The sequence below is a fragment of the Lichenostomus cassidix genome, chromosome 3, assembly GCF_008360975.1.
Source record: "Lichenostomus cassidix isolate B80296 chromosome 3, HeHo_3.0, whole genome shotgun sequence".
In the NCBI taxonomy this organism is placed as follows: domain Eukaryota; kingdom Metazoa; phylum Chordata; class Aves; order Passeriformes; family Meliphagidae; genus Lichenostomus; species Lichenostomus cassidix.
The window spans coordinates 15,178,479-15,205,921 of record NC_139483.1 but is presented as its reverse complement, the minus strand read 5'-3'; the positions used below and the strand labels follow the sequence as shown (position 1 = coordinate 15,205,921).

General features: G+C 47.7%; 1 long non-coding RNA gene across 1 annotated transcript; it reads right to left on the bottom strand.

The window, feature by feature from the left end:
• Positions 1-731: 731 nt before the first annotated feature.
• LOC146439137 (uncharacterized) lies at positions 732-27,163 on the bottom strand. Its single transcript, XR_014850682.1, has 3 exons — positions 27,058-27,163; positions 2,210-2,614; positions 732-1,856 (listed from the first exon to the last, which is right to left on the bottom strand). It is a non-coding gene; the product is annotated as an uncharacterized LOC146439137 (long non-coding RNA).
• Positions 27,164-27,443: the final 280 nt, after the last annotated feature.

Below are 27,443 nucleotides of genomic sequence, written 5' to 3'. Positions count from 1 at the left end.
ACTGGAAGGAACACTAATGTGTATTTGAAAGTGATTTCTCATGAGCCAGTGGAGGGCTGTTGGGGCAGGACTGGCTGGAAGGAAGGCTAAAGGCTCATAGTTGTCATCTTCAGGAGCTCAGGTTTTGGTTATTCAAGTCCCTTACATGAAAAGTGACTTTCTAAAAGTATTTCACTCTTTAAAGTTTGGCATTGGCTGACTGTCCAGCCCCATAATTCAGGACAGGGGTAGTGTACCATGGCTTCACAGGAAACATCACTCAACACACACATCCCAAAAGTTTGTAATTGATAAATAGTTGGGACTGTAAAAAAACAAGGACTGAGCTCAAGCAATTCTACAGCACACAGTTATATTTTCATTTCCACCAGCTTGGCTTTTTTCTTTAAACACATTTCTGTCTACAGCCATAATTGGATTTACTGGGCCTAGCAGCTCAGTGCCAATCATGTTTCCATGGAGAAAACAGTAGGTCCAGCTCATTCTCCCGTGTATTCCTATCTCCAGCTCCCTTGGAGGCACTGCCTTTGTCATTGCTCAAGAAGCACCCTTGCACCAAGGACAGGAGTCCCAGGGAAATAATCATGAACACAGAAAAATAATCAGGAACATAGAGACACGGTGTGCTCACAGCATCCCAACAGCCTTGGATGTGGGCTTGAGGCATCTCCTTTGCCTGCCCTGCCAGGAACAGACTGTGCAGAGCTCCAGGAAGCAGAGTGTCCTGCAGAGCTCCAGGAAGCAGAGTGTCCTACAGAGCCCAAGCCTCCTGAGCTCCACTTGAACCCCCTTCAGCACCAGAAGGTATCCCATGCCACAGAACATGCAGCCAGGAGTTCAAGGGCTTACAGGAGCTGATACCAAGGACTTTGCTCCTTTCTCATTGTTCTGGGCACTCTGCCTCTCCCTGCTGTAAGAACTAGTGGGAAATGCTCACTGCAACCTCCACACAAGTGACACATCACTTCAGGCCCCTCTTGGTGTTCACTTTCATGTGCAGCATCACATGAGTGAAGCTGCCCTTCCTTTTGGAGGTGGAGCTGTCAGAAAGTCATGGCCAGGCCCACTCCCATCTTTCACACCTCTGCTTATGAAACTGGCTTTGGGAATCCCGAAGGGACCAGCTGGCATCCTCAGCCTGGTCTGCTCTACGCTGCCTCAGGAAGCTGTCCTTCTCTGACCCGTGCCACCCCATGCTCCTGAGTGGTACCCACAGATGGAGTGGGGCTGGCAAAAGCCTGCTTAGGGCTAAGGGTGGCTCCCAGCTGTGCAGTGGCTGTTGCCAGTGACTTCCCTCACCTCCCAGCTTCCTCAGCTTACCCTGGCAAAGTTTCTTCAGGTGCACTGATCTATAATCCATGGCCAGCTTAGGTTTCTCTGGAGAGCTGCTTACAACCTCCCCACTCCCCAAGTTTGACAGACCCCAAAAGGCTCTTATAGGGAAGCTTTAAAGAGAGTCATGGTGGGAGGAAAAGACACCTTCCTGCCTGTGAGACAGGGAGAGGACACAATCTGCTGGGAGATGTGTCCCAAGCCACAGCCACAGCAGTGGTCCCGCAGTCCTGGGCATCCTGCACCACCCCACAGCCTCTCCTTTCTCCAGCAGTCACTGCTTCCCAAGCCACCTTTGCTGCCTGGCTGTGCAGCCGCTGCTACCAGTGCCAGGCAAAGGGTGTAATCAATGGTAAGCAGGCTGCATTTTAATTACCCTTTATATAATGCAAACGTGACTGCATTAATAATCCTTGCAAGCCATGCGACCGTCTTACACAACCTTTAATTACTCAGGGAGCTCAGCATTTTCCATTGTCGTACAATTTGCTTTATCTTCTATTATCTCACCGGGCTGCCAGGCCCTGCAGTACAAAGAGAAACACTTTCTGCAACTCCATCCGAGGCAGGCATCTCAAAGCTTTGTACCTGCTCCAAGACAATAATGTTTCCTCCCCTTTATTTCCTCAGAGCAGAAAGCCAGAACATCACCCAAACACATGTGGTTATTAGTAAGTGCATATGCACAGGGTGGCCTCCCCTCCAAAAAATCCCCACCTTTGTGGTGAGAGGGTTATTCCCACACAGCTATCTGTATTAAAACAATAAAAGATAAGACTAATGAGTGCTTGACACATTTCATGGGGCCAGACCCAGCAGAGTGCTTAAGAAAGCGAATAAAGCTCTTAAGCACATTTTCCCATTGACTGGAGCTTACCTTTTATTAAGCACTGAACTCGAGCGTATGGGTGTTTGCAGAAACGGGAATTAGGTTCTGACGTGATGTCCTGGATCAACCAGATTTTTCCAGTGGCTTCAGCAGCAGTAGGAAAAATATTACTCATCAGCCTGTAGCAGAAGTTGTCCTCATTGATGGTGATTGGCGTGCTGAAAAGCCTCTGGGGGACAAGAACCAGAGCTCTTATGTCCTCTTGCACTTCATACCATCAGTAGCACTCAGGTGCCTCTCAAGTTTCTTTGTTCTCCAGGCCCTTGAGGGTAAGACTTGCTCCATTTCATTCCCCTGTCCCCAATGGACACGATGGGCGATTTCGTGTGATCCTTTGCAAGTTGTGTCAACACACCAGAGTTCCCTGGAGTCTGCTGTAAGCTGACAGGTCTGCTGAAATATTGGATATAATAAAACAATGAAGAATATGAAAAATAACACAGTAATAAAATAAGGTATCACATTTTTGCAAAGCATTCAAGTGGTCACCAAAACCCAGTGGATCATATTTATTGTGCAAATTCTGTGTTGAGGAAAAGAAGCAGGAACAAATGATAAAGAGATGTTCCTTTCTCACAAGAGGGTTCCCCTCAGTGCTCAGCCTCCTGCTGCAGTGAATGTGGACTGAGATCCATAAGGAAACCTCAAAAACAGAGCTGCCTGGAAGAGTATCCAAATTCTTGGATGCACAGAGAAAAGGACTGCCTTGAATTTCTTCCCTTAGAAATCTCCTGCAATTGCTTTCTCACACATCTACCAGTGCCGTTAAAAAAAGCTCTCAGCTGGCAAAATGGTTATAGAACAATTAAAATACAACTTCTCTGGGCCCGAGTCTGACCCTGGTTTGCAATGGCACCAGGTTTAATCAACATCATGCTGAATTGTATCTGCAGAATTGCAACCAGAATAGAGGCTATAAATAAATTAATAAATATCAAGAGAAGCAAAATTCAGTATTTAAAGCCTTTGAGGATGTTTCTCACCACCATACCCCCAAGACTTTTATGTACAATTAGTTCTCCTAAGGTCCCTGTTGGGGATCATTTCATTAAATAATAGCTCAATGCCGAGTTACAGAGTGGACTCTATAAAATATTACAAGGCATGTTAAATTATGCGTGAAGCTGAACTAGGTTGGTTGGGGAATAGGGATTTCTATTGTCTGGAAGGTCACACATCTCTCTCCAAGGGACATGACAACAAGGTATGTTGGAGTTACCCCACTGACTCAGGCTGCTGGTCCTTGGTCCTTTTCCTGCTCTGCCTTGGCCTGGCAATTGGCACAGGCAGATGTTTCACTGCACAACCCCTCCTGAACAACCTTCCCAAGGCAGAACTTCTCTGGAGCCCACACGAGTTAAGACTGCCAGAGGGTTTAAGGACTTACTACTCTCTGAAAGGTCTTCAAAAAGAATTGAAAAATGCCTATTCCTGCAGATGTCTTTTGTTATTTGTGGACATTTTTCCTTGCTTGGCCTCACTTTTGTTTTATGGCAGTGACTTCCACATAGATTGGGTAGAGAAAAAAAATAAATTTTCCTTAAATGAGTTTTGAAATTATGCCTTTTCTGCTCCTTTTAGTGTTCGAGAGTTCAGTGCAATAAAGGAGAGGAAAACAGGGAAGGAGATATAGGGAAATTGCAGAGGAACAGTAAGTGATGTTCTAGCACAAAGTATTAACCAGGCCCTTAAATATACATTCAGAATTTTTAACCTGGAGCTAAAGACAGCATTCATGTCTTCATGGTGTCTATGGCTGCAAAGAGAGCTGGAGAAGGTGCTGACAGGAAGGTACCTGGAGAGCAATCCACTTAGACAGTGGTTTCAATTGCAGTGCACAAGCACATAACTCCAGGCAGTAAAAATCTCTGTCAGAAAAAGGGAGAACCAAAAGTAAAAGCTGTAGACCAAAACTGGACAAGTTAAGTAAGAAATGCATCAACAACACAAGCCTGAGATTTGGAAACAATCACCAAAGGAAATAGCAGTCTCCATCTTTTGCGATGGTCAAAGCCAGCTTGGATAGCTCCATGGAAGATGTGTTTTAGCCAAAAACCAAGCTCCCAGGCTCAGAGCATGAGGGATGAGGTGTGGTTGGAGAGCCTCAAACGCAGAAAAGGTGAGACTGACTGTGTCTGTACAAATCACTTCCCAAAAATCCTTCTTTTCCTAAAGACCGCAGTGCTGTAGAAGCCACCAAACTGCACCTATCCAAAGAGGACTGATTTCATGGCTATCTAAGTTGAAAGGATACAGAAACACAAGAAATGTGTCATGGGATAAGAAGGTCATGCCCACCGCTCACAAGGAGACATGGGCTGGGGACAGCCAAGCTGATGGCTGTGCTTCATCCCTTCATGCAGGAAAGGAAAGCAGATGGTTTTCAAAAGGGTTTTATTTGCTAAAAAGTTTCAGCAGAGCTGGTGGTTAGTGGCAGGGATGAAGGGCAGGACTGGGAGCAGTGCCCTGGCCAGTCACACCCTTCTTTTTCCTTGGCACATTCATCTGCAGCTGCTGCCAGGGAGACTTCATCAGCTTCATCACAATACCCTGGCTTTAGGAGGGGCTTGGCTAGACTGGTGCTCAACAAACATCAATTAACAGCAGTATCAATTAACACCATTAATCCCAAGCTACAGTCAATACCTATCTGTGGTCAGAGCCCTGTTCATAGTTACACTTGCTGGAAGAAACACAGGGAGCCTTGTCCACCCCCCTGGCACAGGCTCACTCCAGCACAGATGCCACAGGGGCTCCTGTTGGCCCCAAGCCACCACAGTGGTCAGGCTTAGCTCTGTGCCAGGGTGGCACAAGCACTGCCCTAAGCTGCTGGGCTCAAACTCCAGGGGAGCAGCACCACACAGTCCTCAGAAATCACAGAGATGCAAAATGCCATTTTCATTCAATGATGCAAGAGAAGGAAACTCACTGCACAGCCCTTAGCCCTGGCATGAGTAAGGAAGTCCAGGTCTAGTGAGCTCTGCCTTCTCCTTGAATTAGCTTAAGGCATGGAAATGGTTTCCTGCAACCATTAGCTTTTCCTGATACAGTAATTAATGTGCCTTCCTGCAGAAGGAATACCAATTGAGAGGTAAAGCCATTGCCTGGAGAGAGCTGGGCTTCCAAGGAAGTACTAATTAGTCCTTATTTTGAGAAACCTGGTTAAAGCAAGTGAGCAGGTGTTGCTAGAAATTGGAAATAATCTGTACAAACATGTTCTTTCCTCTGTGACAGCAGAGCTAATTACACCTCCTTGGGTCACCGCTCCATTTTACCTAATACCTCTCTGTCAAAAGTGCATTACTGCTGCCTGGCTCTGGCTACTGGAACAAACACTTCAGCACTTGGTGTCAGGGATGAGTTAACTCCTTCTCCCATCATGGCTTGAGAGGAAGGATGTTGCTACCAACCCCACTTACTCCAAGGACTGGGAAAACCTCTCCCATCTCCTTTCGGGAGTGCGAGGCACCCTGAGGTGCACCCTGTGCCTCACTGTCCCATTGCCAGCTGGTTTCAGGGTCATCTTGCTTGGTGTCAGCGTAGGAAGGGCTTAGGGATGGTTATGTGCCACATCCCACTGCCATGGCGTGCGATCAAAGCCTTGCAACCTCCTGGGAAACAGGAATGTTCCCTGGGGGAAGGTGGTGATTGACACGCCGAGAAGGGATGATGCCGTGGCAGCAGCAGCAGTAATCACGGAGCCCATTATTGTTTATGTAAGGTGTTATGTGTGCAGGCTCTCCCAGACACAATGGTCTCGTTGCATCCCTTAGGCTGGGGGGAGGTGTCCCTGCCCATCTGCAAAGCTGGAGCTGAGGAAGATGGGAAGCGATCAGCCGGCACAAGCCAGCACAGGAGGAAAGCAGCCAGCTGCGGGTTGATTTCAACAAGAACTTCCTAAGCACCCTCCCAAAGCAGAGGTGGCTCTGCCTCGTTTAGCAAGCATCACGCAATCTTAACTCCTGGTTTGCTCCACATCCATAGGAAGAGACAGGCCAAGCCCAGTCTGCATGGACACAGACACTTCATGAGCCACTGCAGAACCTGGCAGACCCTCATGGCTCCTGGGCCTTGCTTTGCTTGGCTGCATGGGTGTGTTGGGAATGCCTGGGAAGTGAGAACTGTTGGAGGGAGGGAACACAAACACCATGGCTGCGTTTGGGAGCAAAATCCCACGTGTAGGGTGGCTGCTGAGGCAGGGAGATGTGTGCTCTGTGTGTGCCCTTCCTGCAGGCAGACGATGCTGGTACCCCAGCCTGGGCTCTGCCATGGCCACAGCCCTCCAGCCTTTTGCACCAGGATGAAGATGCACCTGGAGCACAGGATTCCCTCCTGCCATGAGGCACCCTGGCCATTCCACCTGATATATATAGGACAGTAAATGAGGGCAGATGCAATACTGAGGTTGTGATGAATGAGCTGGGTGCAGATGGAATACATTCCTGACAACTGGGCCATGGGAGGTTTCAGCACAAAGGATAAACACAACAGGTCCAACAAGGGGCGAATTCTCAATATATTGCAGGATAATGTGAGTTTTGCCTCTGTTGCAGGTGCAGTGCAGGCTGAGCAGGGCAGAGGCCTCAGTAAAACACCACACACATCAGCCAGCTCAGGCAGCTTTCACAGAAACTCCTTTCTCCACAGGCAGAACCTGTTCAGCATCCACTAAGCAGCACTTTCCCCAGCCCTGGGCACTTAGAGCCATGTCTGCAGCTGGTCTGAATGAATGGGAGCTGAGCCCCAGAGCCTGGGGTATGGCAGCACAGCTGTGGTGGGACTGGCAGTGGGATAGCCCCTCTCCAGTCCCAGCAGAAGGGGTGTGAGGGGTGTGCTCTCAGCAGTGCAGCTGCCCCTGCAGTTGCTCCCAGCACTCCTTGTCCCAGCAGCTGAGCATGGCCTGGCTGGACACAGGGGAAGGAGGGGACAGACCCCCTTTGTAAAGTTGATTCCAGACATACTGCCCTACACATGCACTCTGAAAAGAGGATTTGTTAGGGCTCAACTCATCAGAGTGGGATCTCACTGGGGATGAAGTGGCAAAATCATGGTAGAAGCTAGTATTTAAGACACAGGAGTGAATTGTATTCCTATGGAAATGCTTGTTTGGGTCCTGTTTTCCTCCCCTGCCCACCGTTAACTGTTTCAGAGGTTGGGGAGGAATGTGCATTATTGCTTGCAGAAGAAAAGAGCCACAACTGATCAAGGTGGTGTCCTTCTCCACCCGCAAGAGAACCCACATTCATGCTGATTTTTTCCTAAAGCCACTGTGCTGACTCTTGACTCTGCACCCACTTGGGGCTATAAACTTGCTTATCAGAAGGACTGACACGGCCCTGAAAGGATAACATCTGATTACTTGTTCTGTTAACACGCGTAAGGCAGAACAATGGTGATGTTCCCATTCCTGAGATGAGGAGAAGAGATACAGAAGAATTAAAGTATTTCCCCACTGAAGTCTTTAGTCAGAGCAAGAGCTAATGCTCCACTGCTGCATTGTCTCCCTTTTCAATCTGAGGTCTTCCACAGAGGTGAGATGCAAGTGTCTTAGTATGACAGCAGAAACATGTTTCCCTCTCTCAGATGGCTTGTTGTGCCCTGGAGAAGTGTCCTTCCCTCAGTCTCGGTAGGTCGAGTTAGTTTGATCTTTTCTTGTGAAAAAAACTTCCTACTCCAATGTTTGCCTTTCCCATAACATCACTACAATGCTGACTCATGTCAAATAAAAGTATTATTCAGGAGGCTTAGAAATGTCCTCCCTGAGACCTGGGAACTGGCTACAGTCTGAAGACAGCTGCAGTTCAGGCCTTTTCCAGCCATGACAGTGACTTTAAAAATAAACCCTGTTGGTTAAAATAAGAGCATACCTTGGGTACACCTTCGGATTTCTGAGCCACCTAGGTCAAAGCTGCTAAAGCTGGATTTGGGATCATTTTGTTTGAGTGAAAGCTGAGATTTGTCATTCAGATGACATCTGATGATGGGATTTTAAGCAAGTACACACAATTTCATAGCCTTCTAATAAGCTGCCTCCACTGGCAGGCACTTTAAAGTCCAGCACAAGGAGTGGTCACCGTGTATGACTCACTCCAGCCCCAAAGCCCTGTTTATCCATAGGTGATGTACTGGCTCTTGCAGTGATGGAGAAATGCTGCTGCCCAGGGTGACTCCCTGGGCATCCTGCCTTTGTAATGTGGGACAGGGATGGGGAATATAAAACTGAATTAGCTCAGCTTAAGAGATGATGGGCGTAGTACGGACTCAACAAAGCTCATGAGAAGCGTGGTTTCATGCAAATCCGTGGCTGTAGCTGCTGCTAGTGTGTGTGTGCATGATTCTGTTTGAAGCTTTCTGCTTACCAGCTCCTCCTGCCCCTTAATCCTGCAGCATCTCCTGCTTGCTGCACGGCTGTGGGGTTTGCTGACTCTCAGAGAAGAGCTGGGGTACAGATTGGACTGGATTTGGGATTGACAAAGGAGATCAAGGAGCAACTCCATTACTTCTTGTGACTTCAGAAACAGATAAAGTAAAAGCACATCCTCCCTTGCTCCGACAAGGACCCAGCTGAGAAATGTGCTTTTCTCCTGCAAACAAAACCTCTTTCCTCTGCCATCTCTATTGCTGATTCAGTTTGCAAAGAAAGGCTGCTAATGTGCTCACCCGTTGACAGAGCAGACTTGAAGAGTAGTTTATGGCACCTACTGTACTCTCAGCTCAGAGATGTAAAACAATTCTCACTATAGCTGCTGTGCAGGGCTTGGCTAGTACAGCCATGTCCAGAAATATCCAGCAAGAGAAAAAAAAAATGAAGCTATTAAAAATACTCACACACAAGCCAGGAAACATCTTATTATAGATCTTGGTTTGAAGAAGGGAAATTAAAAACCCATACCCACACTCAGCATATGCCCAGCTATATTTGTCTGATCCATTTATTATCTTAGCCAATGCAATTTCGGTGTTGCACTACTCCAGCCTTTCACGCTAAAAAAAACAACAACAGCCCAACGCACAAGATGCCATCGCTGGCTTACAGCTGTGGCCTATCCTGTTTCTCTGAACATTTGCTGATTTGGCATTAGCACAATACGAAGGGAAGCAGAGGGTGGGGGTTGAGATCTGCCTGGAAGATGTGGATCACAGTAAAACAAGCTCTTCCTATATTTATAGAAGCGCTCTGTCGGAAGCGCAGCAATTTGTTTGTGCGCTGATCTTTAAAATTGTGGTGGAGGAGGCATCACTTTGGATGCGATCCTTCGCTAAAGATGTACCTCATGCATGCATTTCCCAGCCTGCAGAGCTGCAAATCCAGGCTCTGGCAAAGCCACACCATGCATACAGAGTTAAATATGCAATGGAAAACATTACAGCTCGGTTAGTTATTGCTCCCATAGTGCAAAGACTGGAAATCGATGCTGCAAGTGCTTTATGGAGCAGTAGGAAGCCCTTGGCGCTGGATTAAAGCAGCGTGCATGTTCGTGGGTAAGAGTGGAAGAAATACAGCCATGCTGCAGGCTGAGGTTCTCCAAAGCCACCTGCGGGCGTAGCCATGCCAGAATCACCAGTGAGCCTGCTGCCTCCGTGGGAAAGGTGCCACGGGATGCTCCACAGTGCTCCAGTGCCCCTAAGGCAGCACCAGCTCCTCCTGCACAGGATGGACACCAAAGTGTCACAACTTCAACGTGAGCTGGAAGTGCTCTGTTGGCTGAAAGAGCCAAAATACTTTGGGTAGCTGCTTCTGTGTCCTTGATGCAGCAAACTTCTACGGCGCTCTGCAACACTCGCTTTTATTAATAGCCTGGATGTCCTGAGCGTTTTTCTTTCTCAGTTCTCACGAGTTATTTTCACTATACAGCCTCCCATGATCACTCAATTTTGGGAGCTGATTGGACCAACTCGTGGGACAAATCCCCACAGATGAAAAAAAACCCCAAACCAACCCACACCCAGAGAATCAAGAGCGTTTCTATAAAAAGTTAGGAACATGTGCATGGTATTGTGGGTACAAACAAGACTCAGCAAGTATCTATCTGCCTTTCCTCTGCTGAGAAAGCTCATTTGGGTACGTGGGGCTTTATGTAAAGGAGATGCAGGTCATGCATCATGTGCCACTTGGGATGGTACCTGTCCCTTCAGTAGCCCGCCCTGTGCAAACACTCAGGGTGTTTCTCAGTAAGGGTAAGGGAATTGCATTTCCGTGCTAGCTCTCCTGTTTGCAATGCAGTGCTAGGGATCCGATCTGCCTGACTTGCTTTTGCATGAAAACCTGCCCTCTTTTAGTACTTTGAACATCCCAGGAACGACTATTGTGCAGGGACAGAAAGTCCTCAGACACAATGAGTGCCGGATGGGTGGGGAAAAGCCTTTGGGGCAAATGCTTCACTTAATTCCCGCAGCCTGTCTAGGCAGAGATGTCAGGTTGTACAGCTACAGTGGGGATGTGAAACACCTACAGCAACATCTTGGTCCTGTAAAAATCAATAGCAAAACCCTCCTGAATCATGGCCTGATGCCAGGCCATGAGAACAGCAAGTTGTGCAGAAAAAGCCAGAGTTAGGGAAAAGCTATAGGATCCAGTGCTCAGCAGGAGGTTCCAAAGGCCTTCAGGGTTTGTTTCCTCCAACAATGAGGTATCAAGGGAGCTTGCAGGATGGATTGAAGCCACTACAGTGGGACTTGGTCGAATCAGGATCTCCACGAAGATCCAACACAGACTACTGGGGTTGCAGCACTGGGGATATTAACTCCTTAACTCACTGAGCAGGCAGTACTGCACAGCCACCAACTACATGACTGCAGACTGCTACTACCTCCCACATTCAGTTCCTGTTCTGGATCATGATCACTCACTGAATGAGAATCCTGGATGTTATTTTACACCCCTCCATGTGCCTTTTTATTGTGCCATACTCAGGCTCTGCTCTGAAGACACTTCTATTAATATTCTCAGGGATTTTGTTTGATCTTTGTCTATATATTAACAGGATGAACACTAACAGCACAGGAAGAAATTCTTCATGCCTCCAACTCAGGTATTTGGACACAGACTTGCCAGCTGCCAAAGTCTTACTCAGTCCCTGGCTTGGACTTGCTTAAAGCATATAAAATCTTCTGGGAATTTCTCTGTAAAATCCATGTGAGCACATGCAAATTACTTCCCTGCACTCCAAGGTTTGACATAGCATAACCTAGAGGTACTGGGCTGGCAAACAGACCAGGTCCCAACATATTTCATAATTCCCAGCAGTATGAGTATTAGAGCTACTCTAGAAAAAGCTGGCCAGAATTTTAACTGGGGAAAAACATTGCATTTTCACTCCCTCTGTTTTCGTAAATGTCTGAACATCTCTAAATAAAAGAATAAAGAAATTAGCTGGAGGTAGAATCTGCCAAGGTGAGATACATCAGTCTGAGGCCGAAGCAAATGGGAAGCACATGGTGGTCCCTGCATGCATCACAGCTCAGCCCTGCTGGATGAGAGATAAGGACCTCCTGCCAGCACCTCCAAAGCTGCAGTGGAGGCTCATCACAGCTGAGACACGGGGAAGGACCCCCCACATTTTGGAGTCAGAGCATTGAGCCTGTGGGCAAGCAGTATACCTGGTGTGATTGTGGTCAAGAAAAGTAGTGCAGAAAGCAGATCTGCTGCTGTCCGAGCTGCCAGACCGTGTTTTCCCCCCAGCATTTCTACCCACAGACCATCTCTGCATCCTCACAAGTGCTGTGTGCCTGTGCCTCTGGGAGAGTGACAGGAGGGACCTGACCTACAACAGCACCCAGAGCTGATGCTGTTGAAAAGACAGGGAGCTGGAAGATATTTCCTTCACAGCCACCAACAATATGGATATTTTAGCACCCCCCTCCACATAGCTAAGATAAAAATAACATTTCTATAAATGCACCACTGTATTCTGACGTCGCATAAGGCTCCCAATAAAATCACTCCAAGGCATTAGAAAACAACTTGCTATTTATCTCAATAAAGCAAGCTAGTATCTAGTTTTTCCTTGTCTCTTCTCAGTCAGGCCCTAAAGCCCCTGGAGGATGACTATTTTGATAAATTGCATAACAAATTATTTCTCAGGGCTGTACATCTCCATCGCAGAGTATGGATGCAGTGTAAGGCCACCTGTTTACATGAGCTATTTTGGGACACGGTGGACAGCCCTGGCTTTCTCAGAATCCATCAGCAGTCGGTGTTTGTTCCCAAGCATGCACATGTACACCCACCATGCACGTCTCTCACTGACCCAATGATCCACACATATTCCCCCCAAACATTTCCCCTCACACCAGCAAATAACCAGGAAGAGGTTCCACTTGAGAAGGTCTGATAGCAAAGGGAAAGAATTCAACTCCTCCCTGTGGTGGGCTTCCAGCTTTGATCGCCTGGCTCACCACTGCATCTGGTGACCATCTGTGGTTAAAAATGGCTTCCCAGGAAGAAATGCCCCAGCTCAGCACGGGGAGGTCAGTTATTTTTAACCGAAACCCATTCCACCTTGGTGCCTCAGGAAAACAAGCACGTTCAGCAGAACTGGTCCTTCAGAGCCAACGAGTGCTATCACCACGTCATGTTGCTTTTGGCAAACAAACCAGTATCACCTACTTGCCCGGGCTCATCCACTTACAGCATGGCTGCCAAGGGAAAACAGGATGAAGAAAGGATGACACATTACTAATCTCTAACCACGCATGTTCAAAGTGCAAATGGAAAGAATGAGCACCCTTGACACCTCACTCCCCTGTTTATCTCCGGAATTACTGGAGCTCTGGATGTGACCGGGCAACTTTCCCCTGAGCATGAGTATCTCTGTCCTAAGGAGAGGGTCAAAGGGTGAGCTGTGACTCCAAACAGCTCCAGAGCTTCTGAGCTGGAATCTCACTTCTCAGAAGTCAGTCACAGCAGTAGCAGGGATACAGGGACATTAAACTGGGCCATGTCAGACCAACAACTCCCTCTGCAAGGCAAAGGAGAGTGAGGGCTCAGTGTCTGAGCTGCTTACTGTTCAAGAAAACCTAACACCACCAAACCAGGAGCCCTTAGAATGGAAACCCTTCCCTCCTCCCTTCTTCATCCTGCCCGTTTGTCACAGGCAAATGGGAAAAAAGGGGAAGAACTGCCCCATCTGCATCTCAACACCCTGCCTCATCCTTGGGATGGTGGAGCTGGGATGCTGCTTGGCATTTGCCATCACCTGCCTTGTGCAACGTGAGCACTGCAAACCTTGACTTTGCAGTGCAGGATGTGCGTCCTGCTGAGTCACGGCTGCGCTGTGACTGACAGCCCCCTGCTCCAGGAGCCTCCCAGAGCTTCGGCGGGGGGAGTTCTATCAGCAAGGATGTTATGTAAGTGGATAGCTATTTTTGTCCAAAGTTTGATTCTGTACTCCACGAGGCTAAAAATACACACGCACAAAGCTAAAGAATGCGTTTCTCCGTGCCCCTGCTCCCGTCATCCTCTTCCCCGTGGTGGCATCTGGTTTTATGTGTGCTGGGAAGAGCAAGGCTTCTGCTTTGTAACCTGCCTCCTCCTCCTCCTCTGCCTTCATCATCCCCTGAGATGAAGTCTCACCATCCCCACATGCAGTCCAGCACTCCACACTCAACAAGGACTTCCACCATAAGGAAATGTGGCAGTAATGCTGGAGCAGAAAATAAGACTACCTTAAGGTGCCCATAGGCAACTGCTGTGGCTCTGAGGCCAGATGTGTTCAGCAGCTGGGGCAGCCCTTACCTGCCAGCTGCAAAGTCCTTTTGGCAAAGCAATTGCACTATTTACCCCAGATTGTGAGGAAGAAGGATGTTCTGCCAGGCAGGGGAGGGCAGCACAAGAGGCTGTGAGCTCCTGGGAGAGGAAAGGCAGCTTTGCCCTTCCTTGGGAGAGGAAAGGCAGCTACATGGCTGATAGCTGCTTTGTTTCAGCAGAAGTCAGCGCTAGAAGGAAGCAAGTCCCCCACCAGTGCATCCTCAAGTTTCAGAGCAGCACATATAGCTGACGTGGGAATGCAGCACCATGACTTCTCTGCTCTGTGCAAAACTTTCTGAATGCTCTTGAGTCAGTGTCTTAGGGACAGATCCACACAGGTCTGCAGGAAGGCCTTTGGGAGATGGCCAAACAGCAAAAATCAGTTTGCCTTGGTTCCTTCCCCTGTAAGATTCTAATGGCAGCATAGAGCCACTTGCCCCAGCATCAGAATTATACTTTTCTCTTTGGCCAGGAGGTGATTGAGGAACTGGACGAAGAAGCCAAAATGAGTAAGGTGTAGCTCAGACACAAACTAAGCCTTTTATTCTGCCCCGTGAAACTTTTTAAACTGGATAAATCAGACCTGTCGTAATTTTGATGCCTTGAAAAAAAAATCCCACTGAACTTCTAGGAGATTGTCTACTGTTAGTTGAAGACTTCAGACAGTTAAATGATACTTGCTAATTCTGGTGCTATCCCTGGGCCCAGACATCTGTCCCTGCTGGCAGGTCTAATGAGGACTTTGGTCTGCTCAAGAAACAGTTATTCATCATCAGATCTCATTGCCCCTGATGTAAATGCTCTGCTTCATGTCAGAAGAAAGGGGAGGAAAAAAAGTCTATAAATAAAAAGTCAGCAGCTATTTTTGGAAAAGAATTTTCTTCCTGGTGTATGTGTCTGTGTGCATGTGTAAACAATTGTCTTCTGCATTTCTGTCAGCTTATCTTATCTCTTAAACAAATACCAAAGGGCTTTTTTTTTTTTTTTTTTTTTTTTCTTTTTTAACCTCTTTTTAATGGCCTGGTTGTCTTTATCAGCCACTCTAAAAGACTCCTTCTGGGGTCAGGTTCTCCAAGCACCACCACGAGGTGCCCACTGTGGTAACTGAGCTGCAACTGATGCACAAGGTAAAGCCTGGCCCTTGGAAAAACATCATTCCCTACAGCTCTCTACCTATATATTTACACCTGCTTTTTGCAGATATAATTTCACCCATCACCGTGCTAAGGCAGTGCACAAGGGATTTTTGGCTGCAGGGAACTGCTCCCTGCACCAGCCCCCTGCCCATCAGCATCCTCTGAAGCACAACTCTGCCACTGCCTCAGGGAAGGCTCTTTCCAAAGTGAATAGGGAGAGGTATTGCTGTTCCGGAGCTGGAATAGCCTGCCCTGGGCTTCCAAGAGCAGGCAGGGCTGAAGGGAGATCAAAGGAAATGAGGTGGCTGCAGTTTCAGATGGATGGCTACCTCGGGGAGGGGAACACGCAGGATATATACATAAAATGAAAAGCAACTTTAGGAGGAGAAACGAGCTGCTAATGGCAATGGAAAAGCTCTCCACAAGACACAGCAGCCTCGTGTGCTGATAAGAGATAGGGCTGAGTGGAACATCACATGCCTGGACCATTCATAGTTCTCCTTCCTATGAAAGCAACAAGCTCTGAGGGTCGATAACACAGGAATGTCAATGCAGAGCTAAAAAAGCCCAAAACCAACCCTCATGTGTGCTGCTTTAAATATTCCCTGGTACTGGAGGCTTGTTCTGAAAGCACTCTATTCAAAGTCTGGGAAAGGGTGATAACTCTGCTCACCAGGCTGGGAGGAAGGCAGGCAGAGGCAAGGAGGCTTGAAATGCTGCACTGGCCATGCTGCATATCAAATCATCCCACCAGCAGCAAAGAGATAACCAGCACTGGACAGAAAGGACAGAATTGCTCTAATGCTGGAGATGCCAAGACAATAGCACATTAGGGAGGGGAAAAAAAGGTGATTGTCCTTGTCCCCAAGCTCTCACTGCTGCCCAGCATCAGAGACACAAACTTGTACAGACCTTAGGTCTAACAAGAGAAGCCACTTCCTGCGAGGAATCATCAAACAGTGACTTTGACAGTATACAGCTGAATTCTCATCCTGTTGAAGTCAGAGTTGTGTCACTGCACTAAAGAATTAAGTGATTTGTCTGTGGTTTTATGCAGCAAAGGGGACACTTCAGTCCAACCCAACCTCCCACTCAAAGCTAGGGCTCCATCAAAGCCTGTCAGCTCACCCTCCTTGCAGTGCAAGAACTCTCTGTTTCCTTGATCCAATTACTCAAAGACTCTTGAAGGTCTTAAGGCAGCATGGAGAATGTGTTGAGTACTGATCACCCAGAGGTCCTGACTCCCTTGTTCTCAGAGTTTCACATTCTCCTTCAAGGGCCAAAAAGCCAAAACAGAGAACATGATTGAAAATAGTTGGTTCGCCTCGCTCCTCTGGTTGGATGCTGTGAGTTATCATGGGAAGGTTTTCAGGGTGGGTTCCTGTGGGTCCAAGCTCCTAGCCCAACACATCCATGCCCTGATCCTGAGAGTGGCAAATGCCCAGGCCACAAGTGCAGTCACACCGGGGCCATGTGTGCTCGATATCTCTGAAAAAAATCAGGCCAACAAAATCTCAGTTCTACCAGTTATAAACTGTGATACCCAAAACCTCTTTCCCAGATGCCTGAACACAGTCCTTTGCTGAATTCAGCTTTCCTTGCTCAACACCACCTATCACTCTGCAAAGTGGAAAAAGGACCACAGCTTTGTGATCTTTATGGTGGCAGAAAATGTTCCAAAGAGACTACAGCCACTTGGCTCCTCTGGTTAATTCCCTGTTGTCAGAGCCACAGGATGCTTTTAGCTGGGCTCCTTTGTCCCATCACTCAGGAAACTCAGGGCTGCTTCCAGCCTCTGGAAACAAGTGCCTGTGCTCACTCTGCTGCAGGCACCAAGCTCTCCACACACCAGCTCGGTGGGTAAGTAGAGATCAGGACTCAAACAAAAAACTCCTCCCCAGTTTCCAGGGCTGCATTGTGAGCATGCATTCACATGCTCTGGCCAAACCCAGAAGTGAGGTGTCTTGAATTCTGTGGGGGTTAGGGCCAAAGGCTGGATTCAGCTCACACACTGAAGTCAGTGAGGTTTTGTGGGTGCAGGCTAGACTGGAACTTCAGTCTGGTGGTTTGAGGAGGATGGAATAACTTAGCTTTGATTTAAAAAGGAAAGACAAACAAAATAAAATGAATGGTGCCATTCCTTTGCAAATCTCAATGTCTCTAGTGAGCCTGCTGCAGGGGGCTGCTTTCCCCAGTTGACAGGGCACTGGAGATTGTTTCCACCAGTTAGCTGGTCTTGTGGGGCATGAGAACTCCCTATGCTGTTGGATATTTGGGTCATCTCTCTTTCCTAGGGTTCCCTCTCCCTACAAAGATCTTCTACAAGGATTAAACTTGGTGCAATATCAAACCAGCTTTTCTGTACTCACTCATCTTACAACCATAGTTTGGATCTCTGCTCTGAATTCTGTTTGGGTGGGGATTTCCTACCCCTGTTTTCTCTCCTGAAGCATCTCCAGGCAGCTGAGTGTCTCACAGCCACCCACTCAGCCTTACAGAACAAGCATATTTCATCCCAGTTTGAACAGTGTTTCCTGGATTTCCTCTGCTGCTAAAAGCAAAACAAGTTCCATCTCACCCAAGCAGAATTACTGCAATGTGGAAAAGAAAAACAAGGGAGGCAGAGAAGATCTTCAAGCAATGGAAAGGTTTCTAGCAAGAAAGCATAGCAACTTTGGACCAAAGAACATTGAAGTAATGAAGTTCTATGGGTTTTGACTGTGTAAAGTTTGGGGGAAATCTTGTAAAATTCATGCATCATGTAACGATTTTCTCTGCACACCCAGGCTATGTGTGGATGAAATTATTTCTGTGGCACATCCTGGCCAGAAATAAAGTAATGTCTTGACTCTCACACCAAAATATTGCTGGAGGGTTTTTGTTTTTCCCGTAGTTTCGGTGACACCTCAAGTAATCCTGGGACAACACCAACCAGTTCTTCTCCTGCCTGACTCTGCAGAGAGGGAGGAGGCTTGAGTTCCCCCAACACCTTTTCAGGGAGCTGAATTCAAGGAGGCCAGTTAGACCACAGAGTGGGATGAGACCAAGTCTCCACCACACAATTTCATGCAGCAAAACAGCCTTCAAATACTAACTCAGACATTTTGTCCTCAGGCCAAAAGGAAACCAGATGCCAGTATCTGCAGATTCCATGATAAATTCCATTCCCATCTGGCCTCCTCTTCTGAGGGCTTCAGAGAAGGACTGAAATAATTTGATGGTTTTCTGAAGTTCCCAGGCCACAGTCTTCCTGGTAATAGTAATAGTTGAGTGGTCTCATTCACACTGCCCAGGTGTATAAATGGATCTTGAGCAGTTCTCCCAAGTAATTTCCTTAAGTAATGAATGTAAGTCTTTGTGTTTTCTTCTACTGAAGCTTCAGATGACACCTGAATTAGCAAAAATTAAGAAGAACTAAAGAGGATTTCTAGTAACTGGGGTGCCACTTACACTAGGGACACAGCTGAGCTGGCTGACTGGCAGGTGAATTATTGCAGAATTACTTTTAGTGTCCCATCTCTGTTCTGTGCTGTGACAGCAGCCTTTCAGAAGGTGGAGTCAAGCTTTGATACACAAAGTCCATCTCTGCTCAGACAGCTCTCCAAGGACAATGAAAGGCTTGATCCAGAAATACTTTTCATAAACTTTAGAATAAGGGGAAAATCAGTTTTCCAAAAGTAGGGTTTTTTTGTTTTATTTTGGGGGTTTTTGTAGCAAGGTACAATACAGAAGAGCAAAGGAATATTTCAGTGTCTCATTGGAGCCTCATTTCCTGTCACTCATATGCTGTATACTGTCTTCAGCACAAAAGACTGGATAGTTCCAAAAGCTAAATGAAGAAAGTAATTCCTCCATTATTCCATATTTTTCCTCTGTATTTTATATCTGAATCTACTTTCTCTTCAGACAGAGACTCCTTCATACCTACACTCAACAGTTTACCTTCACATATGCACACTGCAGGCTGTCTGGTTTCCATTTCGACCAACGTGTTTTACTCCCAGCTCAGCAGAAAACCAGGCTGCACAGAGGCTTTTCTCCACATGTGCTGACCTGACCAGGACAGGGGGTGCAGGGAAATGCTGCAGTGCCAAGAGCCTGAGCCTAACCCAAGCCTACCATCAGGATCCCTAATCAGCCTGGTTGATGGCCAAAGGCATCACTTTCACACTTTACAAGTACTTCTGGCCAGTGATTGTTGCCTATTCAGGTAAAGGTTTCCAATAAATTATTTTAAGGCCACTCCTCTTCCTTAGTTAATCCCTGGTTTTCCTTCTCACTTATTTCAGGTCCCATCCCTGCTGCTGGGCTGAAGTAAAAACCCTCAGGGGGCACAGAAGCATGAGGACATTTCCCCTTTCCAGCCACTCATGAGCACTCAGAGGCAGAAAACAATGCCAGGCAGCATCTCTGCAGAGCCTGATCCCCCTTGTCCCAGCATCCCCAAGTCCACAGCCTTTCTGCTCCTGGTGAAGGCAGCTGGCTGAGCTGCCACTTCCCTCTCTCCCAGCCCGAGTGACCTTAGTGTGAAGAAATGTTTTCCTGGTATTCAACCTACATTTCCCCTCGCCCAGTTTATCCCATTGTTTCTGCTTAGCCCTTCCTCAACAGCCTCATCGCCCTGAGAAGCTCTGACTGCATTTAGCTGCCATACACATTTCTGATAAGCTTTAGGGGCAAGTAATTCAGGTTAGCAACACATGTGGCTCCCCAACAGACAGGAGTGTGTGTTCATGTGCCTTTCACGTGTCCCTTGTTTCAGGCCTTGAACTACCCACTGACTCTCTGCTGGAAATCATCAAGTAATATAACATCAGTGGATCAAACCTATGGAGTGAGCCACTTGCCCACAAGGGATGAAATCCACAACCCCTCAGAGCTTTCTGCAGGATTTCTTCCTGCTTGGTTTGCTTGCCCCACACCTGCTCCTTCTCATCTGCAATATTCTGAACACTGCTGGAGCACTGCTGGTGTACATGTGAGGAATCAAGGCACCAGCACAGCTTCTGCTGCAGATACAGCAGGGCCACAAGGGTTCACAAGGGGACAGTGAAGGAGAAGAGTTGTGTTTGGAGCTTGAAGTTCCAAGGTGGATCCCTGCAAATCCTTCTCCTGGGAACAGAGGTCTTTGCTGCTGGTGTGGGGCAGTCCCTCTGAAGCCAGTTGGAACACATAAAAATGTGTTTGTAACTCTTTAAAGAGACATAATAACCCTTTTAAGATAATTTATCCGAAGGGTATTAACAGAGAAAGTACTGGGATGTAACAAAGCACCTTCATGCTGTGACTCCTTGTGTCTGACTACTGCTACGTGCAAAATCAAAACCTGTTCCTAGCAAAATTCCTGGAAATCAGTTTGAGCTTTTTCATGTTTTCTGTGAATTTCCATTATTCTATCCAAGTACAAACCATTTCTTTAAAAATACCTGAGATGTGGATTAACAGAAGAATACTACACAATGTTTTCTTCGGTGGGAACCACTTAAGTACACTGAGCATAATTTTGTAAAGGCCAGAACTCCCTCTGCCTTGTGATCCTTTTTAGCCCTTTAATGCTTGTCACACTCTCCAGAGAGCACTTCATGTCCATACCCTTCACATGGGCATGTGAGATATTACCTTTATACTGCCAGATCTCCCCCAGGCTTCCTTCCCAGAGATTTACTGCCTTTCAGCCATTCAGAGTTATGTCCCAGGAACTGACTCCTTGGTCCCAACACTTCTCTTTACAAGAACCAACCACAAGCAGATCATTTCTTTGGCAAAACATGGTCTGAATTGAGCTTGTGTCAAGTTTTCACCTTTATACAAGCTTGTGGATTAATTAGCAGATTTTCAGGACTTGAGGATGCTCAAAGCACTGTTAAAGGGTTAATGCCAAGACTGTTTTCAGACAGTGAAAGGTTTGGCTACAACTTCCCTGTGTTTCTCTCTTCCTCTTCCCTTTTCCACCTTCCCTCCTGCTGCTTCTTTTATGGATATGTCTTTACTGTGCCTTAACAAAAAAAAAAAAATTGCTTCTCTGACAGTCTTGTTTTCCCCTAACTGCTTGGGGCCATCAGAGATCCAGTCAGAGGGTGGCTTTTGTAATAAGGAAAGCTTCTTCCAGGCAGAGGAAGACACTGCCTGGGGCTTCTATATTCACAGCCTTTCTATTTCTGGCTCTCCCTTTTCACAGGGCTTTGTTTGCTAAGCCCTGCTCTCCCCCCACGGGACATTGTGAGCATACTTACCTCAGAAACAGAGCAAAGAGCAAAGCCCCCAACACTCTGGCACAGCCCACCCCAGAGATGAGGGGCTTTGCATCTTACCTCCCTGCCTTTTCCACTTTCAGGAGACTAATTAATAGCAATGCCTTAACGGCTTAAATCCTGCTCTATGGGTTTCAATTTGCCTCTCGAGGTAGAAAGTAAAAAGTAATCCTCTTTTCAATACAGACAGGGGTAGGCTGTGCAGACACTGAGCCCAAAGCAATCTGAGAAAGGTCACTGCAATAATGTAGAGCAAAGGCTCAGAAAGCCCCAAGGTGCTCTGGGGAGCTGGCATCAGATGTGAAGGCAAACCAAAGGGCCCCAACCCTTCCTCTGATCTCTGACAGGAGGATTTCAGCCCCTGACATCAGCTCTCAGCCCTCCCAGCCCCAGCACCAAAGATGCAGCTGCTGCCTGCACCCACACTGGGTTGGGCATCCCATCCCTTTTATTCCCTCCTGCCTTATCCCAGGCAGCACAGCTGGGTATCAGCACCAGCAGCAGCACACACACATGGAATTCAGAGCTCAGCCACCTCCTCAAATCCTGTCCCCATCCCTGTGTGTTCCAGGCCTTCAGCCTGGTCACAGCACTGCCAGGGTGTCCTGATCAGCATCAATCAGCCCCATGATCTCACCCTGGCCACAATCCTTTACCCCTTAACCCACACACCCCAACATCCATCGCCACTGGGAGTGCTGGGAATCCTGGATACAGCCATGCTTTGCAAGGCTTAGTGCTTTGCAGTCTTTTATCTTCCTAGTTCAGCAAGTTTCCGAATGCCAGGTTTTCCCCATGCCTGTCTCACACACAGGACAAGCATCCTGAAGGCTCCACCAGTTTAATTTTACTGTACATTGTAGCATGGTGATCTGTTCTAAAAGCAGGGGAGTTTAGCTAGAGCAGGATCAAGAGCCCAGCTCAACACCAGATTTTGAGGCAATGCTTAAAGCTCCTTGTCAAGGTGCCTAAAACACATGGGATGGGTAAAGCATTGCAGTCTCTGAAGATCTGCACAGGAAAACGCAGATCTGGGTATAGCACCTCTTCTTCCTAAACCTCTTTCCCAAAAGTTTTCATCAGCCTTCCTGCACAAGCTCTGCTTAGCTCAGTCTCATCAGTGAAGCACAGTTAACTGCTCTCCCATCTTCTGAGGGCTCCAAAGCTCCCTCCTGTAGATTTCCCATCAGTGGTTGTTGTGAATGGTTTTTCTGACGTCTCTTGAAACAAGACAGTGTTCAGGAGTGGCCTGTCTGACACCTATCCTGAGGTCAAGCCAATTATTTCACTCCTTGCCCAGAGCTGCTGAGGCAGTCACAGTTTGCACCAACATTTAACATTTCCACCACCTCCAGCCGACTGCAGCCTGACTTGGAAAGTTTACACTTTGTCACTGTTGACGCCTGCAAAGTCACCAGAAGCATATGCCACCTACCCAGCACTCTGCTGAATAGCAAGTGCTTTTTATACTTCTCCCTTCCTGGATTTCATACAACTGGTCCCTCAGGCAGAAATTCTCTATCTTGGATGCAAATTTCTCCAGGGTCTGGCACAGGCACTTTTTGATAAACTATTGATAACAAGTCTGTAATGGCTTACATCTACATGTGGAGCACCATTTTCCCAGGCAGGGACAGTCAGGGAGTTGGTTGTAATCTTGGATGTCTCTCCAGGTTCCCAGCTGCCACCACCATGGATTGATCTGCCCATGTGAATGCACTCTCACTTACTTCTTGTCTTGCCAGTCCAGCCAGTTACTGCATTTTGATATCCAGCCCATCTCTTCAGTTCTTTGGAGCTGAGCACACACATTTTCTCACCTGGCACCGAGCAGATGAGAATACATTTGTGTGCCCAAGTCACAAATGCACACCTACATCAGCTGGTCTAATGCAGCCTGGTAATTTCCAACGGGGCAACAACATTAGTTGTGCCAAAACCAGCCCTTGGGTTCCCTAGGCACTTGCTGCAGCAGGAACAGGGCTTTATTTTGACAGAAACCACTGAGCAGCTCTGCCAGAGCAACAATATTCACCCACTGCTGGCCTGGATGAACACTGTGAACCCAGAGGTGAAGGACTTTCATAGCCCATTACCCAGCCTCCTGAGCCATGCAGTTCCCAGCTGCCACACTGAAGCTCAGTCCCTGCTCTTTTTCTCCTTCACTCCCAGCTTGCAAACAGAGTGTGAAAACACATTTCCCTGTCTTCAAGTGGATTTTTTTTATTTCTGTCTCAGCATATCTGCTCCTAGCCCATCACCTTGAGGCGCAGGGAAGAAGACACTCAGCATTTCAGGAGATGTCACGTTTAACCTCGTGCATGACAGAAGCTGGAAACATGAATTATCAGTAGCACTGGGGCATGAAGCTGAGAATAAGTGGTGGTGTAACTTGGAAACTTCAGACACAGCCATGGGAAGATGCAGTGATTTTTTTTTCATTTGTTTCAGCTTAATTCCCAGAGGTCACAATCGCACAAACTGGTTGTTGAAAACTAGATACAACTTCAGCCTCACACAGGTTACAAGTTCAACCCCTTCTCCCCCAGTTAAAATAATGATCAGAGATGGTTATTTGAAATATCAGAAGGTCTTGTTCCTTTCTTAAAACTTTGCAAGCTTGGTGACCCTCCTGACTACCTTCATATGCAAGGGAAGCCAGGCAGGACCTGAGTGTCCAGGCAGAAAATCATAAATCTTTTAGGTTAGAAAAGACCTTTAAGATGATCCAGTCCAACCATTAAGCCAGCACTGCCAAGTCCACCACTAAGCCATGTCCCTAAAAGCCACACCTACATAGCTTTTAAATGCCTCCAGGCATGGTGACTGACCCCTTTCCTGGGCAACCTGTACAGGGCTTGGAAACACTTTTGATGAAGAAATTTTCCCTAATATCCAATCTAAACCTCCTCTTGTGCAACTTGAGGCCATCTCCTCCTGTCCTATTGCTTGTTACTTGGACATATTCCAGCACCTCCATGTCTTTCTTGGGGTGAGGGGTCCAAAAACTGAGCAGAGCATTTGAGGAGTGGCCTTACCTCCTTCCCCTACCAGCAGCACAGCAGTACCTTATGGGTTTTTCCACCAATAGGTACCAGCAGGATTTGCAGCATGTTATCATCACTGCTGCACTTTTTGGAGAGTGACAGGACTGAGGTTAAAGAATAGCAATGGAAATGAGACAGAAGCACAGAAGATGGTCAGAGAAGTAAAGCAAAGTCTTTGCTGCTGTAACCAACTCAGGTCAGGATGTCCCCATTGTCAGTGAAAGCCCCTAGAAATGAGTCTTTTAAGGGCTGCCTAAAAGCATCCAAGATGTCAGGCTGGGGCTTACCAAAGCCAGTTTCTTCCTCCATGTGGAATTCCCCATTTTTGCTTATATTTAGGTGCTCAGGGCAAACCCCAGGAAATAACCGCTAAACTGCGCTAAAACATGTCAATAGCATGAAGGGAGGAACATCTTTGCCTGGCCCCAGCTCTCTGAACTCTTCTCCCACCCTGGCAAGGTCTAAAGCCACTCAGACACTGATGGAGAGACTCTAATTGGGTAGAGGAAAGACCTGTCATGCTGTCAGGTAAGGACATGGCTACAACTCCACAGTCCATAAACATGCCCAGAGCCTGAATGTGCATCAGTCTTCAGGGAAGCTGAGGTTTGATGGGTCCTTGAGCTAAGAAGTCAAGCCTATGTCCTCCAGGAAAGCATCAGTGCATCCCTCTTCACCCAGAGGGAAACTCATCCACACACACTGGGACATCTCCTTTGCAATTGTCCATTCTAAGCATCTCTCTTGAGCCCCTTCCCAGCCCAAACACTTTTTAATAAAGTCAACACCAAAGATTTAGTGATCCTCATTCATACAGGAAGCCAGTCAAAGCCTGGGGAACAACAGGACTTCCTGGGAAGGCTTTGGCTGTCCTCAGTACCACACATGGCACCATGCTGCACTACCACACTTCTGTGCTGGCTCAGCACCACTGATCCACACAGTGCTGTCTCTGCACTACTGAGCAGCACGTGCCCAGTGCCAATTAATCTTCTGACATCCAAAATCCAGCACTGCCACGTTACTCCTGGACTGCAGGAGAGGAGCAGCAGGTCTGAGTGGCTGGAGCCTCATTGAAATGCTGCATGCCCACTCTCAAGGAGCTGCAAACACACCAAGTATGAAGGACGAGCAAAGGGAGCAAGGGGATTACTCAAGATGCTCAGGGCAGTTTAAAGCAAGAAAGCATGAAAGTTTTGCTTTAGTAGAGGTCCTGCAATCTGGCTGACACATCCAAACTCTCCACCTGGTGTGCATCCTCACTTGGCTCAACACCCTTACAGGGTACTTCCTAATGCTCTATTGATTTCAACAGATGTCCCAGTAAATGTGTTAGAGAGGGAACAACACCCCAGTAGCAATTGCAGGTCCATGTGCTAACTCCCCACTGTTCAGTGCAAAAGGGAAAATGAGTTTGGGGAGGGTAAGTTATTGGCAGGTCAATGGGATGTTTGCAATTCTGGCAACAAGCAGCCTACCTCAGAGCAGGGCTAACAGCAGCAGGCACAGCACAGCCTCCCCTGTGAGCTGACCTCAAAACCAGGGTCACCGCCTTGTTCAGCTCCCCAAGGCTCCTGCCACCCTCCCAACATATCTCCATCTTTGTAGGAAGCATCACTGGCCAGGCTCAGCCCTGCCAGGGCAAGGCACATCCCAAAATCCACCTGCCTGCCAGCTCCAGGTAGGGGACAACCTCCTTGGAAGCATGGGCCTGGGGAACACAGTGTGGGGCAGAACAGCTCAGCCCCATGAGGAGGAGTCTGGCAGGCAGCATTCCCTGGAGCAGCCTCTGCCCAGCAGCAGAGCCAAGACTGAATTTGTATTCTGTTGGGGCTGTTTGTGCTTCCTTTTTGGTGCAACAGCCTCAAAGGAGAGCGAGTATTTATAAGGCTCCAGTCACATCATCCCATTGTTCCTGTGCAGTCTGGAGGCTGCTGGGGAGAGAGGAAGAGAGAGCAAAGCACCTCAGCAGGCTGCCCCAGCCGTGGCTCCCTGCCAGCAGTGGCACTTTGCAGGGAGGCAAAGCAAGCAGCACAGTGCTCTCAGTGATCTCCCACCTCCTGCCACGGAGCTCTGCAGAGAGGGGCAGTCAGATGCTGGGAGCACAGCTTTTCCCTCCCCACGTGCCTTCTGACTGTGGGAAAGGCAAAAAGGACCTGAGATATCTTTTCCCTCTGGCAATCTATAATAGTACATCTATAAACACACACCAAAGCCCTTGTAGGCTGAATGAGCTCTAAAGGCTTTTGAGTGATGTCAGCTTCTCAGCTGGTCCAAAGCCATCCCTCCTCCAGAGCCATTCTGTTTCCTGATGCACACAGATCAATGCCATGCCACAGAGAGACCCAGTGCCTTCTGCATGAGCAGGGAGAGGTGTCCCCAAAAAGGGAGGGGACACCAGCAGGGCCCCAAGGTGCCCCAGGAAGAGGCTGCAGACCCCATCAGCCCACCCTAGCCAGGCCACACACAGCAAAGCAGAGTCAGCAGAGAGAAGAAAATTAGTCTCACAGAGGGAATTTGGGGAGTAGAGGGGAATACAAGACAAGAGGGTGAAGCAGATGTGGCAAATGGAAACTAGAAATAGCTCCTGGGCACACAGGAGCTCTCAGTAAGAAGCAGCACAGCATGAATAAAAAGCTATTTTGGGGCTTACCTCAGGATGTTGCTCTTCAGTGTTGCACAGCACCTCTACTAAATACAGAGGAAGCCATTCTGCTCTTGATGGGAGGAGGGGGCAGAGACAAAAGAGAGGCACACCAGAAAAAGATATCCTGCACCAGTACTTAGCCACAGCTGAAAGCAAAGGCCTTTTGTAGGCAAGAGGGCCAGGTTGAGAGACTTCAGTAAATCTCTTTGCTTATACTCTTCACCTGTGCTAGAAGAGACTTGCACCTCCTGGTGCTGCACAAGAATGAATGCAATAAAGAGGATGAAGCACCAAGATGATAAAGGGGTGGGGGTTGTACAAGTTCCTACCTAGGTAAAAGTCTCTGTTTCAACTCAATCAGCAGTGGAACTTGTTTGGGGACTACTTTTTCA